The sequence below is a fragment of the Mustelus asterias genome, unplaced genomic scaffold, assembly GCF_964213995.1.
Source record: "Mustelus asterias unplaced genomic scaffold, sMusAst1.hap1.1 HAP1_SCAFFOLD_124, whole genome shotgun sequence".
Taxonomy (NCBI): domain Eukaryota; kingdom Metazoa; phylum Chordata; class Chondrichthyes; order Carcharhiniformes; family Triakidae; genus Mustelus; species Mustelus asterias.
In genome coordinates this window covers 122,453-139,364 of record NW_027590162.1, presented here as the reverse complement: position 1 = coordinate 139,364, position 16,912 = coordinate 122,453, and the positions used below count along the sequence as shown (strand labels likewise).

The window sequence follows — 16,912 nt, the reverse complement described above, 5'->3', positions numbered from 1 at the left end:
ACCACAGTGAAGATCTGTCAACGACAGAGTCATAGTTCCAAACAGAGAGAACAGTTTCCCAGCAGAGAGCACAGTTACACAACAGGAAATACATTTCAAAACAGGGCCTATCTTTGTGGAACAGAAAGTCCCTTTTCATACATAATCAGCTTTTCCATCTCAGTATCTTGCTGCTTTGCTTGAAGCTTTTCTGTCTCTCATTGTGTGTGTGCCCGAATAGTCTTTTACTGCTGTTCCGTCTGTCTGTTACATTCGGGGTGATGTTATGTGTTATTATCCAGCCATTGTGTCCTTTCCAACACGTGGGCCTTGTTTGAAACAAAAAGAGACAGTGAATAGTTTCCTGGCTCGCGGGTAGCAGTAATAAGCAGGGAGGGATCAACTTTCGAAGCAGAGTGGCGCAGCGGGAGCGTGCTGGGCCCATAACCCAGAGGTCGATGGATCAAAACCATCTTCTGCTATCATGTACTCACTCCATCGAATAGAAGCATTCTGCTGCTGCCCCAAGGCAAATCTGGGTTTTCTCCGCAGTCCATTTGCTTCATCTTCTTGATTTTCACCAATGAGTCGTCCAGCGCATTTGTCCCAGTTTAGCTCAGTTGCGGGATCAATTCCTGTATCAGTTGAGATTGTTCATGAAGGCCCCGCCTTCTCAGCCTTGCTCCTCATCTGAGGTGTGAATCACAGCCAGTCAGCTCTCCCCATTGATGGCTCCCAGAAACAAGTGGGACTGTCGACCTTGCTTCAATTTTACAAACAATGGACGAATCATATTCCTGACACATTGTTCAAATATAAAAGTGTGCAAAAAAATAAACTGAGCATGCGAACGGGATCATCCCTAAAATTTCATTTCTATCACAGTTTTTGGAATTTGCCATTTCAGGAACAATTGCAAACAACCAAAATCCAAAGACCTGCGTCGAAAAGCTCTGTGATTTGAACACGCAGCCCGCTATTCTGACGTCAAACGCTCTTCCGCTGCGCCACAAACTCACAGCGCTAATAGCGTTTTACATCAGGTTCATGTTCAGAGAATTCAAAACCATATCGGGACCAGAGAGGTGAACTGTCTCTCTCTTTACTTTCTCTGGATTTACATCAAATGGAAACGTAACAGCGAATCAAGATTAACGAGAAAGCGGAAAGGGAACGTTATCCTGCGGGAGAAATGTGTTCTTTGTTACGGATGTTAAAACACAAGAGGTGGTTTGGGGAACAATCACGGTATGACGACGTGGCCGAGTGGTTAAGGCGATGGACTGCTAATCCGTTGTACTGTGTTCGCGTCCCATCCTCTTCGGTGGTGTATATGTTTTGTCTCTTTATTGCCGGTGAACTGATGATTCGTTCAGTATTTTGAGGTTCACGGAACCAAGATGAAGTTTGGGGACACAGGCTTGACGGGTGAATGGTCCAGAATAATTCCACATTCCCATTTTTCTCATCCGATGAGAAACTCGATTCACATCAGGACGCCAGTTTTGGACAGGAGTTTGCCACCAGATTAACATGTGGTTTCAGAAGATCGAAAGCAGACGCCAGCTTCATTTGCGGCCCGAATGGCAGATTTTGTCTTTCCAGAATAGGCAGCTCAGCCATGAAAATTAGCACCGTATTAGCAGGATTGGCTATGCTAAATAGTCCCTCAGTGTCAGGGGGAGTAGCACGGTAAATATGTGGGGTTACGAGGATACAGGCTGGGTGGGATTGTTGTCGGTGCAGGCCCGACGGACCAAGTGTTTTCCTTCTGCCCTATAGGCATTCTCATGAAGTTCCAGTCGGCAGTTTCACTTCTCTGAGAGCATTGATACACCAGTTCCTGATTTCTTCAAACTTTACCTAAAAAGCCGACTTCGATGAGATTCTGACCCACAACTTTGAATGTCTCACCAGACAACATTCTCTCTTCCACATTCTTCCATCGGGAAAAAAGATACATCAGTCTAGGATCACCTACCAATCGACTCAAGAACAGCTTCTGCCCTGCTGCCATCAGACCTCTGAATGGACCTCCCTTGCATTACGTTAATCTTTCTCGACACCCTTGCTATGATTGTAACACTACATTCTAGAACATAGAACAGTACAGCACAGAACAGGCCCTTCGGCCCACGATGTTGTGCCGAGCTTTCTCTGAAACCAAGATCAAGCTATCCCACTCCCTATCATCCTGGTGTGCTCCATGTGCCTATCCAATAACCGCTTAAATGTTCCTAAAGTCTGACTCCACTATCACTGCAGGCAGTCCATTCCACACCCCAACCACTCTCTGCGTAAAGAACCTACCTCTGATATCCTTCCTGTATCTCCCACCACGAACCCTATAGTTATGCCACCTTGTAACAGCTCCATCCACCCGAGGAAGTAGTCTTTGAACGTTCACTCTATCTATCCCCTTCATCATTTTATAAACCTCTATTAAGTCTCCCCTCAGCGTCCTCCGCTCCAGAGAGAACAGCCCTAGCTCCCTCAACCTTTCCTCATAAGACCTACCCTCCAAACCAGGCAGCATCCTGGTAAATCTCCTCCGCACTCTTTCCAACGCTTCCACATCCTTCTTATAGTGAGGTGACCAGAACTGCACACAATATTCCAAATGTGGTCTCACCAAGGTCCTGTACAGTTGCAGCATAACCCCACGGCTCTTAAACTCCAACCCCCTGTTAATAAAAGCTCACACAATATAGGACTTCTTCACAGCTCTATCCACTTCAGTGGCAACCTTTAGAGATCTGTGGATATGGACCCCAAGATCTCTCTGTTCCTCCACAGTCTTCAGAACCCGACTTTTGACCCTGTAATCCACATTTAAATTAGTCCTACCAAAATGAATCACCTCACATTTATCAGGGTTAAACTCCATTTGCCATTTTTCAGCCCAGCTTTGCATCCTATCTATGTCTCTTTGCAGCCTACAACAGCCCTCCACCTCATCCACTACTCCACCAATCTTGGTGTCATCAGCAAATTTACTGATCCACCCTTCAGCCCCCTCCTCTAAGTCATTAATAAAAATGACAAAGAGCAGAGGAACAAGCACTGATCTCTGTGGCACTCCGCTAGCAACCTGCCTCCAATCCGAAAATTTTCCATCCACCACCACCCTCTGTCTTCGATCAGACAGCCAGTTACCTATCCAATCGGCCAACTTTCCCTCTATCCCACACCTCCTCACTTTCATCATAAGCCGACCATGGGGGACCTTATCAAACGCCTTACTAAAATCCATGTATATGACATCAACTGCCCTACCTTCATCGACACACTTAGTTACCTCCTCAAAAAATTCTATCAAATTTGTGAGGCATGACTTGCCCTTCACGAATCCATGCTGACTATCCTGGATTAATCCGCATCTTTCAAAATGGTCGTAAATCACATCCCTAAGGACCTTTTCCATCAATTTACCAACCACCGAAGTAAGACTAACCGGTCTATAATTACCAGGGTCATTTCTATTCCCTTTCTTAAACAGAGGAACAACATTCGCCATTCTCCAGTCCCCTGGCACTATCCTCGTGGACAGCGAGGACCCAAAGATCAAAGCCAAAGGCTCTGCAATCTCATCCCGTGCCTCCCAAAGAATCCTAGGATACATTTCATCAGGCCCAGGGGACTTATCGACCTTCAGTTTATTCAAAACTGCCAGGACATCCTCCCTCCGAACATCTATTTCCTCCAGCCTATTAGCCTGTAACACCTTCTATTCCTCAAAAACATGGCCCCTCTCCTTGGTGAATACTGAAGAAAAGTATTCATTCATCACCTCGCCTATCTCTACTGACTCCCTACACAAGCTCCCACTACTGTCCTTGACCGGCCCTAACCTCACCCTGGTCATTCTTTTATTCCTCACATAAGAGTAAAAAGCCTTGGGGATTTCCTTGATCCGACCCGCCAAGGACTTCTCATGTCCCCTCCTAGCTCTCCTAAGCCCCTTTTTCAGCTCATTCCTTGCTAACTTGTAACCCTCAATCGAGCCATCTGAACCTTGTTTCCTCATCCCTCAATAAGCTTCCCTCTTCCTTTTCACAACACATTCCACCTCTTTCAGGAACCATGGTTCCCTCACTCGGCCATTTCCTCCCTGCCTGACAGGGACATACCTATCAAGGACACCCAGTCTTTGTTCCTTGAAAAAGTTCCACTTTTCATTAGTTCCTTTCCTTGACAGTTTCTGTTCCCAACTTATGCCCCCTAATTCTTTCCTAATCATATCATAATTACCTCTCCCCCAATTGTAAACCTTGCCCTGCCGTACGGCCCTACCCTCTCCATTGCAATAACAAAAGATACCAAATTGTGGTCACGATCTCCAAAGTGCTCTCCCACAACCAAATCTAACACTTGGCCCGGTTCATTTCCCAGTACCAAATCCAATGTGGCCTCACCTCTTGTCGGCCTATCCACATATTGTGTCAGGAAACCCTCCTGCACACACTGCACAAAAACTGCCCCATCCGAACTATTTGACCTACAAAGGTTCCAATCAATATTTGGAAAGTTAAAGTCCCCCATGACAACTACCCTGTGACCCCCACACATATCCATAATCTGCTTAGCAATTTCTTCCTCCACATCTCTATTACTATTTGGAGGCCTATAGTATACTCCTAACAACGTGACCGCTCCTTTCCTATTTCTAACCTCAGCCCATATTACCTCAGTGTGCAGATCCCCCTCGAAGTGCCTTTCCGCAGCTGTTTAACTGTCCTTAATTAACAATGCTACTCCTCCACCTCTTTTACCAGCTTCCCTACACTTACTGAAACATCTATACCCCGGAACGTCCAACAACCATTTCTGTCCTTGTTCTACCCACGTCTCCGTAATGGCCACAACATCGTAGTCCCAAGTGCCAATCCACGCCCCAAGTTCATCTACCTTGTTCAGGATGCCCCTTGCATTGAAGTAGACACACTTCAACCCACCTTCCTGTCTACCGGTACCCACCCTTGACCCTGGTACCTTCCCCAATACCTCACCACCCTCACTGACTTCCAGACTACAACTCCTTTTCCCACTCCCCTGACAAATTATTTTAAACCCCCCTGAAGAGGTATCAAATTTCCCTCCCAGGATATTGGTGCCCCTCTGGTTCAGGTGCACCCCGTCCTGTTTGTACAGGTCCCACCTTCCCCAGAATGTGTTCCAATTATCCACGTATCTGAAACCCTCCCTCCTACACCATCCCTGCAACCACATGTTTAACTGCACTCTCTCCCTGTTCCTCAACTCGCTATCACGTGGCACCGGCAACGTACCAGCGATGACCACATGTTTTGTCTTGGCTCTCAGCTTCCAGCCCAGCTCCAGAAATTCCTGCTTTAAATCCCCGTCCCTTCTCTTACCTATGTCATTGGTACCAATGTGTACCACGACTTGTGACTGTTTCCCCTCCCCCTTCAGAATCCAGAAAACACGGTCCGAGGCGTCACGGACCTTGGCATCCGGTAGGCAACATACCATCCGTGAGTCTCTTTTCCTGCCACAGAGCCTCCTATCTATCCCTCTAACTAACGAGTCCCCAATAACTATTGCCCTCCCGCTCTGCCCCTTACCCTCCCGAGCAACAGAGATGGAGACAGTGCTGGAGATCCTCTCACTGCGGCTCACCACTGGTATGTCATGCCCCTCAACCGTATCCAAAGCGGAATACTTGTTGCTAAGCGGAACGACCACAGGGGATCCCTGCATGGACTGCTTCCTCCCAGCCCCTCTCACCGTCACCCATCTGTTTTCATTCCTCGGAGTAACTGTATTACTTAAGCTTCTGTCTATGGCCACCTCTGCGTCTCTAATGATCCTAAGTTCATCCAACTCCAGCTCCAGTTCCCTAACACGGTTTTGGAGGAGCTGCAGATGGGTGCACTTCACACAGATGTAATCAGCAGGGACACTGACGTCGTCCCTCACCTCAAACATAGTGCAAGAGGAACATAGCACTGCCTGCACACCCATCCCCTTGCCAGTACCAGGTAGAAAGTGCAAAAATGAATTTAAACTCACTCCTGCTCGCCCATTCTGCCTAAGCACTGTGAGCCAAAGCCTTATAGCTCACGCTCTGCTTCCCACGCACTCCCCTGCCCGCTCCCGACGCTGCCCGCTGTATACTGCAGCCTACCTTTTATACTTGGCGCACTTAAAAAACCCTTCCCAGACTCCTTAGCAGCCCACTTCCGGTTTTCACTTTAAACTTAAGAAAAATACTACTGCAAAAGTAAAGGCCAAAAAAAACACACACTAGCTGACTAATTAAATAAATAAATAATTCAATCAATCTCTCACCAGCACTCCTGCCTCCAATCATTCCCTCTCAGCTTGCTCCAGTGGAACAATGAGCAAGTCTCTTCTTTCCTTCTGCAGTCTCTTCTTTCCTTCTCCATGAACGGTATGCTTTGTCTCTACAGTGCACAAGAAAAAATACTTTTTCACTGTATACTAATACATGTGACAATAACAAATCAAATTAAATTAAATAAAACAATGATGAGAAATCCTACATGCCATTCTTTGCACCACAGATCCGCAGCTGCAGCGCTCGTACTGCAACAACGAGCGCTCAGAGTAGAAAGTTCATCTTGCTGAAATAATAGGCCAATTGGTTCCAGTTCAACATTTAAGCAAACGAGCAAATAAACATGACATGTCGTGACAGGGAAAGGATATCGTGGGTAAAAAATGCAAGAATCAAAGTGCATCAGACATGACTGCCGTCAAACTGAACAGGACCAGATATTGGGCGGCACGGTAGCACAGTGGTTAGCACTGCTGCTTCACAGCTCCAGGGTCCTGGGTTCGATTCCCAGCTCGGGTCACTGTTTGTGTGGAGTTTGTACATTCTCCTCGTGTCTGCGTGGGTTTCCTCCGGGTGCTCTGGTTTCCTCCCACAGTCCAAAGATGTGTGGGTTAGGTTGATTGGCCAGGTTAAAAATTGCCCCTTAGAGTCCTGAGATGCGTCGGTTAGAGGGATTAGCGGGTAAATATGTGGGGGTAGGGCCTGGGTGGGATTGTGGTCGGTGCAGACTCGATGGGCCGAATGGCCTCCTTCTGCAATGTTGGGTTTCTATGATTCTACGATCCATTATGCAAATGCTCCCAGTGCCACAAGAGAAGCCCTTTCTCCAAATAAGTGTTTGTATAGTTTTATTTGTTGCTCCTGCACTGACAGGTAACAGTAAATCACAACCACAACAACCAGTAACAGCCAGTTAAATGGTCATCCCAGACTCGTTGATAATGGAGTTTCTTACAGTGACAGACAGTTTCTGACCATCCGCAGATTGGACCCGGAAGAAACCAGATTCACTGTCAGAGCTGAACTTTCTTACAGAGTGGGTGGCAGAACCAGGTGAGCGATGGTGGTGGAGTGGTGACTGTGCGAGCATTTGATCTAGGGTCAGTTCCTGGCCATCACAGTTCTGATTTCTTAAATTCGTTATCGCAGGTCATAACAGTAGGTGGGCACCCTTAAAATGAAATCCTCACCATCACGATCTTTCTAATGGAAAATTAAGCTTCAATTTACTTTCAGTGGAAACTTTGTTCAATGAAAGAACAGGCCTCAAAATTGATCAATGAATTCCCAGTATGAAACAATAGTAAAAAAGTGGCTAAAACGAGACAAGCCAATTTCAGTTTACTACCGGCACACCTGGTGCCTGATGAAATCAGCAACTGAGGTTTAAATTGAGGGGTGAGCGATATAGGACAGATCTTCGAGGTAGGTTCTTTACTCAGAGAGTAGTAAGGGCGTGGAATGCCCTGCTTGCAGCAGTAGTGGACTCGTCAACATTAAGAGCATTCAGATGGTTATTGGATAAACATATGGATGATATTGGAATAGTGGAGATTAGAGGGGCTTTCGATTGGTTCCACTGGTCGGCGCAACATCGAGGGCCGAAGGGCCTGCACTGCGCTGTAATGATCTATGTTCTAAGGTAGTTCCGTAATTATAACAAATGCAAATAACGATTGCTTATGTAGCGCGAGCGATGGTAGTATCGTGGTGAAAATAGCTGCCTTTCAAGCAGGTGATATGGGTTCGATTCCCGGCCATCGCATTGATAATTTATTTAGAACCTTATCGGCGGCCTCTTGCATTTTCAAACGAGTGAACAAAAACAGGGCAAACGCAACATTCGACAGTAATAGAGATACTTTTTTTTTCATTTTCTCTTCGGACGTAATTAGTTTTCACTGAAAAATAATTTAAATAGAAACAAACAAGTCTCTGACCTAATAAATGAATTCAGAGACAAAGATACAAAGTAAAAGTTGAGGAACAAATTTCAGCTCACACACTGTGCTCTGTCCAATCCTGGTCCTGATAAAGTTAATATATGCACGTTACTGAGGTTTTTACATTACTGTGGAAAATAAGTAGCTGCGATGGCCGAGTGGTTAAGGCGTTGGATTCGAAATCCAATGGGGTTTCCCCGCGCAGATTCGAACCCTGCTCGCAGCGATTATGGTTGGAAATGTTTGCTTCAGGCACGTACGAAGTCGCCATTTTTTTTCTATTAAGTATGTGGATCTCCATCATGCTTTCAGCTGCATGGCTCTGGGCCGGGTGTCGGAAGCTGAGCTTGGAAAGGACACCTGGCGTGTCCTCGGGCTGGCATGGATGTGATAGGCCGAATGGATTCCTTCTGTGCTGGTACTTTTCTCTGGTTCTTTCTGCGGTTCCATGCGGAAAATCATAACGTGAGCAGAATGAAAAAAAAAATCAGCATCAGGTGCACAACGACAAAACAATGTCTCACGTCAGAGGAAGATTCTGATGTAAAGACACACAGAGCATAAGAAGGACATTTAATCAGAATGAATTGAATGAATGAGAATATCAAAATGCTGCTTAGATGATACGTCATCGCGTTCATTCAAACACATTGCTACAAGCTGGTCATTACTGCGCGTTCGGTTTTCCTGGCTCAAACGGATTGGGAATGGAAAGAACAGGTGCACATTGTCAGGTCAAACTGTGTCTCAGATTGACAGCTCCCAGGACAGGTTTTCCTCTCCTCTTGCTCTGTGCTGTGGATTCTCGGGGATTAGTTGGGGTTTTCCAGCTCAGTAACTGTTCAAGCCTCTGAGGCCGGCGATGCTCACAGTGTCTGTTCCTCAATTTCAGGGGGCTGCAGCCAATCAGAGTTGTTCCGGGGATAACCCAGAACTGGTTGAAATGATGATATTGTTCACGAACTGAATTCTATTTGATCAAATGAGATACAGATTGTGTGCACTCAGTCACTAAACAACAATATCCCGCCTTCATATAGAGTGGATGAGATGGGGCAGAGGGATAGAAAGAGACAGAGTGAGTTAGGGCAGTGAGACACAGACGGCCAGACAATGTCTCAGTGACAGAATTCCTTGTAAATTCCGGTTTATCAAGAAAGATTCTCCTGGAGAAACAGAAGCTGCAGTCTCAGCTCTAATTGATATTGTAGCAGAGACACATTATTAATCCCACACTCAGGAACAGTGCTGCATTTTGACAGCAAAGATGGGGAGAGGCAATAGAAACTGAATGGTCCAGTTCTAAACAGTGTGCAGGTCCAGATGGACCTAAGGTTCAGAGAGATCGTTGAAGATGAGAAGAAATTTTAAAAGAGTCGCTAGGAAAACGGAAGGGATTCTTGGTTTCATAAGTGAATACACTTTGTATGCATAGAATCTCTGCATTGCAGAAGGAGCCAGTTGGCCCATCGAGTCTGCACCGACTCTCTGAACAGCATCTTTCGCGCAATTTTACCATCGCTAATCCCCCGAACCTCCACATCCTGGGACACTAAGGAGCAATTTAGCATAGCCCATGCACCTAAGCAGCACGTCTTTGGACTGTGGGAGGAAACCGGAACACCCAGAGGAAACCCGCGCAGACACAAGGAGAACGTGCAAACTCCACACAGACATGCACACTTTCTTACACAATATTCACACCTACACATTCACAGGACAAAACTTTCACCAAATGTAAGGTCCCAGACGGAATTTCCCCTCCTTTTAGCCTTTGCTCCGGATTACAGGGGGTTAGTTATAGTTCTTCACCTCAGTAACTGTTCTTCACCTCAGTAACACTCTGAGGCCCGCTTTCCGCAGATTGCCTTTGAATTCATTCATGGAATGTGAGCGTCGCTGTCTGGATCAGCATTTATTGCCCATCCATAATTGCCCTTGGGAAGGTGGTGGTGAGCTGCCTTCTGGAACCGCTGGAGTCCATATGGTGCAGGACCACATCTGTTCACCAGGTTCCGCGGCAAGAGCCAATCATATCTGTTTTTTTTTTCAGTTATTATAGTGATTACAGATGTCATTGCGTTTCTTTCGGGTGAAAATACAAATTATCTGCTCTCGGAATCTCTGGATTTCCTGTTTTATTTGTTTCTCCTGCACTGATAGATAACAGTAAATCACACCCTCAACAACCAATGACAGCCAGTTAAATAATCATCCCACAGTCGCTGATAATGGAGTTTCTGACAGTGACAGACAGTTTCTGACCACCCTCCGATTGGGCCTGGAGGAAACCAGATTCACTGTCAGAGCTGAACTTTCTGCAAATTAACAGATGCAGTGAAAAGAACACAGAAAAATAACATCGCCGCTGGAGAAGGCCATTCGGCCCTTCGAGCCTGCTCCGCCTTTCATTATGATCATGGCTCATCATCCAACTGGTCCCACATTGTATCCACGTATCCTTTCCTCCAGTTTGCCTCAAGTGCTATATCTAATTGCTTTGAAAACATTCAATGTTTTGGCCTCAGAAATATTGTCATCATCCGTGTGTGTCCAAGGTAAAATCCAGTTTAAAGTTGCTGTCAGTGGAAACTTTGTTTAAATCAAAGAACATGCCTCAAAGCTAATCAATGAGTTCTCAGTCTGAAGCAACAGTAAACAGGTGGCAGCCGTCCTAAAAAACGAGACAAGCCAAGTTGAGTTTATAAACTGTGCGATGGACACACCTGGAGCTTGATGAAATCAGCAACTAAGGTAGTTCCGTAATTATAACTGATGAAAATAAGGGTTGTTTAAGCAAAGTGACTGATGGTGGTATAGTGGTAAGTCTGGCTGCTTTTTCTAAAGAGTTGACCCGGTTTCGATTCCCAACCATCGATTTAATAATTTATTTAGAACCTTATCCGCGGCATCTTGTGTTTTAAACCGAGTGGACAGAAACAGGGCGAACGCAACATTTGACAGTCTTGAAATAAAATGGAGATTTCTCTTTTTCAGTTTTTATTCGGACGTAATTCGTTTCTGATGAAAAATTATTGAAATAGAAAAACAAGTCTCTGGCCTAAGAAATGAGTTCTCAGTCAGAGACAAAGATACAAAGGACAGGAACAAATTTTGCCTCACACACTGTGCTCTGCACAATCCTGGTGCCTGATGAAGTTAATTTGAACGTTACTGAGGAGGAATCCAACAGGGTTTCCCCACGCAGGTTCGAACCTTGCTCGCAGAGACTATGTTTGGGAGTGTTTACTTCGGCTGCTTCACAGAGCCACAAATCCTAGTGAATGTTTGGTATGAAGGTTTTGGATCTCCATCATGCTTTCAGCTGCATGTTTCCGGGCCGGGTGCAGCTGGGTGAACTAGGAAATGACACTTTATTATCCCCAGGTTGGCATGGACAAGCTAGGCCGAATAAGTTCCTTGTATGGCTGTTACCTTTCTTTTGTTCTTCCTGTGGTTCCATGAGGAAAATCATAGCATGAACAGAATTTTTTAAAAATCAGCATCAGGGGCATAAGGGCAAAACAAGGTCTCAAATCAGAGGAAGATTCTTATGCAATGACACATTTCATCAGAATATATTGAATGAATGAGAATTTAAAAATGCTGCTTAGATGATCTGACATCGTGTTCATTCAAACACATTGCAACAAGCTGGTCATTACTGGGCGTTCTGTATTCCTGATTATAACAGTTTGGGAACGGAAGGAGCAGGTTCACATCTGCACATTGTTATGCCAATCTGTGTCTCATATTGAGAGCTCCCACGACAGGCTTTCCTCTCCTCTCGCTCTGTGCTGTGGATTCTCCGGGATTAGTTGGAGTTTCCCTCTTCAGTAACTGTTAAAGTCTCTGAGACCAGTAATGCTCACAGTGTCTGTTCCCGAGATTCAGGGGGCTGTCTCCAATCAGAGCTGTGCCGAGGTTAACCCAGAACTGGTTGAAATGGTGATCTTGTTCACAAGCTGAATTCTATTTGATCAGATGAAGATACGGATTGTGTGCACTCAGTTACTAAGCAACAACATCCCACCTTTATATAGAGTTACTGAAAGGGGTTCGAGTGATAGACAGAGACAGAGTGAGTTCGAGCAGTGAGGCACCGACGGCCAGGCAATGTCGCAGTGACTGAAATCCCTGTAAATTCCGGCTTTATACAGAAAGATTCTCTTGGAGAAACAGAAATTGCAGTCTCAGCTCTCACTGATATTGTAGCAGAGACACATTATTAATTCCACACTCAGGAACAATGCTGCATTTTGACAGAAGAGATGGGGCGATTTTAGGAAGTGTGTCAGGGTCCTTGGGAGGGTGTAAATGGGATTTACTGAAATGGACACAGCGATGAGGGATTTTAGCTGCAAGGTTTGTTTGGAGAATCCAGAGTTCCTCTCGGTGAAGTAAACTGAATTAAGTGCGGCTCTGAGAGATGCGTAAAAGTGTATAACATATTGAACTAAGATGTGGAGATGCCGGCGTCAGTATTGAGTGCTGAGGCTGTTGCAGCAATGCCGTCGTCGTGGGGGATGCTGGTGTAGAGTGCCGAGACGTCCGTTGTGACGAGGAGTATTCCTGGTTCAACTGTTCCATGGGTGCTGAGTTTCTGTAAGAAGTTCGTGGTGTCGCTTCAGAAGCTGGCGGTTCCTTTTCGATGGATTTCAGGGTGCCTTCGACTTAGCCAGAGAGGTTCTCACACAGAATCCTAGTGCCTAATATTGAACTAAAGTACTCAGGCGGAAATCGTTGCAGTAACTGCGAGCAGAAAGTTTTGGGAACACTGAAGATTTAAAAAAGTATAGGAGGCATAGGGTCATCGCACTTCAGAAGGAAGCATGCAGTCGATTGAGACTGTACCGGCTCTCTGACAGAGCATCCCACTCTATCCCCAGGTAATTACCCCGATATTCCCCCTAACCCAAACATGCTGGGACATTATAGGACAATTTAGCATGGCCAATTCACCAAAGCTGCACATCTTTGAGGAAACCCATGAGGGCAATGAAAAAATGTGCGAACTCCACACATGTGGAGATTGCTGCTTTCTTGCATCTTTGTAGAAACTTGATGTCTGTGTCGATATGCGCGATCTTGTTGGAACCGGCTTGGAAACTCCACACAGACAGTGAATCACGGACAGAATTGAAACCGGGTCACTGGCCCTGTGAGGCAACAGTGAAAGTGGTTGTAGATAAGATAATTTTATTTATTTGTCAGAGTAGACTTACATTCACACTGCAATGAAGTTACTGTCAAAATCTCCTCGTCGCCAAATTCCGGCGACTGGAATTCATTACTACAGGTAGTAGTTGATACCAAAATATTGAATGTATTCAAGAGGCGGCGAGATATAGCACTTGAGGCGAAAGGGATCAAAGGTTATGGGTAAAAAGCAGGATTAGGCTCTTTAGTTGGACAATCAGCCATGATCGGAATGAACGGTGGAGTAGGCTTGAAGGACCAAATGGTCTCCTGCTGCTCCAGTCTTCTATGAATCCCCCAAGCCGAGAATCAGACCACGAGACCAACGATCCGGTGACATGCAAGGAGCTGAGCCAATCAATATATGTTCTGCTCAAAGCAGACTAGCTGTCTTTGCAGACCTTGATAGAGGAATAGATAATGAAGAAAACACAGCAGATTCATAGGGAAACATGATCCTCTGTCTTAAACCCTGAGTATTCAACCAAATGTTCAATGTCGGAATTGGAGTTTCTCTCAGCGACATTGATTCAAATCATATCAGTTCACAGAAAGTGTGGAAGAACACAGCTAAGTGTGTTCAAATAGAGAGAAACAATGTACGAAACGTTCCGTCGATTAATGGTGAGAATCGGTTTTGCACCCACCCGTGCAGAATACAATGGATAAACAGACCATCGCCAAAACCACTCGACATTTCGTCAACTTCTCAGAAACTTGCAAACCGCCTCCTTCCATTTGATTTTCTATCCATGAAGAGTTGGGGAGGAAGGTTCCCCCCACAATCGCTCCTGGATGTCCAGCCAGATGGAACATGTTTCGAATGTAGCTGCTTCAAACACAGGAAATTTCTATCCCATCAGGTCAGGGAATGTTAGGAATGGAGCGGTGTGAAACATTCCCAGACCATGTCCCACATGTTTCTCCTCAGCATGAAAACTCCAACAGAGGCTCATTCAATCACATCATGATTCACATCATTCACACCTTAACCATGAGGCCACTGATGAAGTCAGGATGACTTCGAATTTCTCCTAAAATGCCAACTGACTGGCAGAATGACATTACACACGGGACTGGCGAGTCACAACCATCGGCTGACTTGGCGAGTAGTGAAAATTGATATAACTGCTTCTGATCTTCACGAGAACAGGCAGTGAAATAGAACATTGTTCATTGACACCTCTGCTGCATTGTGAAAAAGTGGTTGATAAACAATTGCGTTGTGAAAAGATGGTTGATAAACTTTGGGATACATTGAAAAGTTGTTTTCATTGCGTTGGGCTCCAACGGGTGGCTCGTTGGTCTAGGGGTATGATTCTCGCTTTGGGCGTAGCATTAATATGCGAGAGGTCCCGGGTTCAAATCCCGGACGAGCCCAGACAGGCGTTTTTTTAGAAGATAATTCCTTGCAATGAAGAGGGCGACAATGAGCGAAAGCCGAAGCAGTGCTGAGCTCCCGAGAACTCATTGCAGAGAAAATATCTCTGCAAAAGTCCGGAAGCAACCATACAGTCTGACAGAACTGGGAATCCCACGGTCTGATGTTAATTTTTCCATATTTTACTTTCATTCCGGTGCTCCGAGTGAACCGTGAGTATTGGTGCATTTCAGCAATCCTGTTCAAGGGCAATTTACAACCAGGCGACATACACATCAACAGAGGAAATAGGAGCAAAAGTAGACCATTCGGCCCCACAAGCCTGCCCCGCCATTCACTCAGATCATGGCTGATCTGCTTGTGTTTCGATTTCCACATTTCTATCTATCCCCGATAACCTTTGGTTCTGTTGCCAAACAAGAATCTATGTACCTCCGGCTTAAAAATATTCAATATCCCCGCTTCCACCGCCTTCTGAGGCAGAGTTGCAAAGTCGCTCAATGCTCCGAGAGAACAGAATTTGCCATCCGAAAAGAAGAAGCTCAGTTTTCTTTCAGTGCCTGTTGTTCTGGATTCACTCACAAGTAGAGACATCACTTCCACGTGCAACTTGTGAAGACCATTCAAGATCTGAGGTGCTTTGAACAAGGTACCTCCCACTCGGAGTATCTCTGGTACAAAGACGCCCAGCCAGTCTGCGTAACCTTTCCTCTGATCAACCTAGTAAATCTTCTCTGCACTGTCGAACTATTCATGATATCAGACTGGTAATTCTCTTCTGGACCGTTTCCAACACATTCCCACCCTTCATTAAATATGGACATCAAAACTTCAGACAATATTCGTGATACTTCACTAATGACCTGTACAACTGAAGCATGACATTCTTTTCTCATGATGTGGAGATGCCGGCGTTGGACTGGGGTAAACACAGTAAGAAGTTTAACAACACCAGGTTAAAGTCCAACAGGTTTATTTGGTAGCAAAAGCCACACAAGCTTTCGGAGCTCTCAGCCCCTTCTTCAGGTGAGTGGGAATTCTGTTCACAAACAGAGCATATAAAGAGTCGAATTGGACTCCTCTGGAAGGCCGCTGCCCTCGACTTGACATGTATGCCCAAGCCGTCAGGAGGTGCGTCAACACCAAATTCATCAGCCGCACTCACAAGACAGCCCCGAACATCACCCAAGCACAACGTAACGCCATCCACGCTCTCAAGACCAACCGCAACATTGTCATCAAACCAGCAGACAAAGGAGGGGCCATCCTCATACTGAACAGAACGGATTACTGCAAAGAAGTGTACCGACAACTCAACAACGAGGAACACTACAGACAGTTACCTGCAGATCCGACCAAAGAACACACCCGTCAACTCAACACTCTGATCAAGACCTTTGATCGGGACTTTCAGAACACCCTCAGATCTCTACTGCCTCCCGAAGATACACAAGGCAAACACACCCGGCCGTCCCATCGTATCGGGCAATGGGAACCTGTGCGAGAACCTCTCCGGCTATGTCGAGGGCATCCTGAAACCCATTGTACAAAGAACCCCCAGCTTTTGTCGCGACACGACGGATTCCTACAGAAACTCGGCACACATGGAGCAGTTGAACCAGGAGCGCTCCTCGTCACAATGGATGTCTCGGCACTCTACACCAGCATCCCCCATGACGATGGCATTGCTGCAACGGCCTCAGTGCTCAGCGCCAACAACTGCCAGTTTCCAGGTGCAATTTTACATCTCATCCGCTTCATCCTGGACCACAATATCTTCACCTTCAACAACCAGCTCTTCATCCAGACACACGGAACAGCCATGGGGACCAAATTCGCATCTCAATATGCCAACATCTTCATGCACAGGTTCGTACAAGACTTCTTCACCGCACGGGACCTTCAACCGATGCTATACACTAGATACATCGATGACATTTTCTTCCTTTGGACTCATGGTGAACAATCACTGAAACAACTCTATGATGACATCAACAAGTTCCATCCCACCATCAGGCTCACCATAGACTACTCTCCGGAATCGGTTGCATTCTTGGACACACGCATCTCCATTAAGGACGGTCACCT

At 45.8% G+C, this 16,912-nt stretch overlaps 3 non-coding genes across 3 annotated transcripts; all 3 read left to right on the top strand.

Annotated features, from left to right (window-relative positions):
- The first annotated feature begins 389 nt into the window (after positions 1-389).
- On the top strand, positions 390-461 carry trnam-cau (transfer RNA methionine (anticodon CAU)). The gene has a single exon. It is a non-coding gene; the product is annotated as a tRNA-Met (tRNA).
- Positions 462-8,388: 7,927 nt separating this feature from the next.
- Positions 8,389-8,470, top strand: trnas-cga (transfer RNA serine (anticodon CGA)). Its single transcript has one exon. It is a non-coding gene; the product is annotated as a tRNA-Ser (tRNA).
- Positions 8,471-14,738: 6,268 nt separating this feature from the next.
- trnap-ugg (transfer RNA proline (anticodon UGG)) lies at positions 14,739-14,823 on the top strand. Its single transcript is given in 2 exon segments — positions 14,739-14,774; positions 14,788-14,823. It is a non-coding gene; the product is annotated as a tRNA-Pro (tRNA).
- The last annotated feature ends 2,089 nt before the right edge of the window (positions 14,824-16,912 follow it).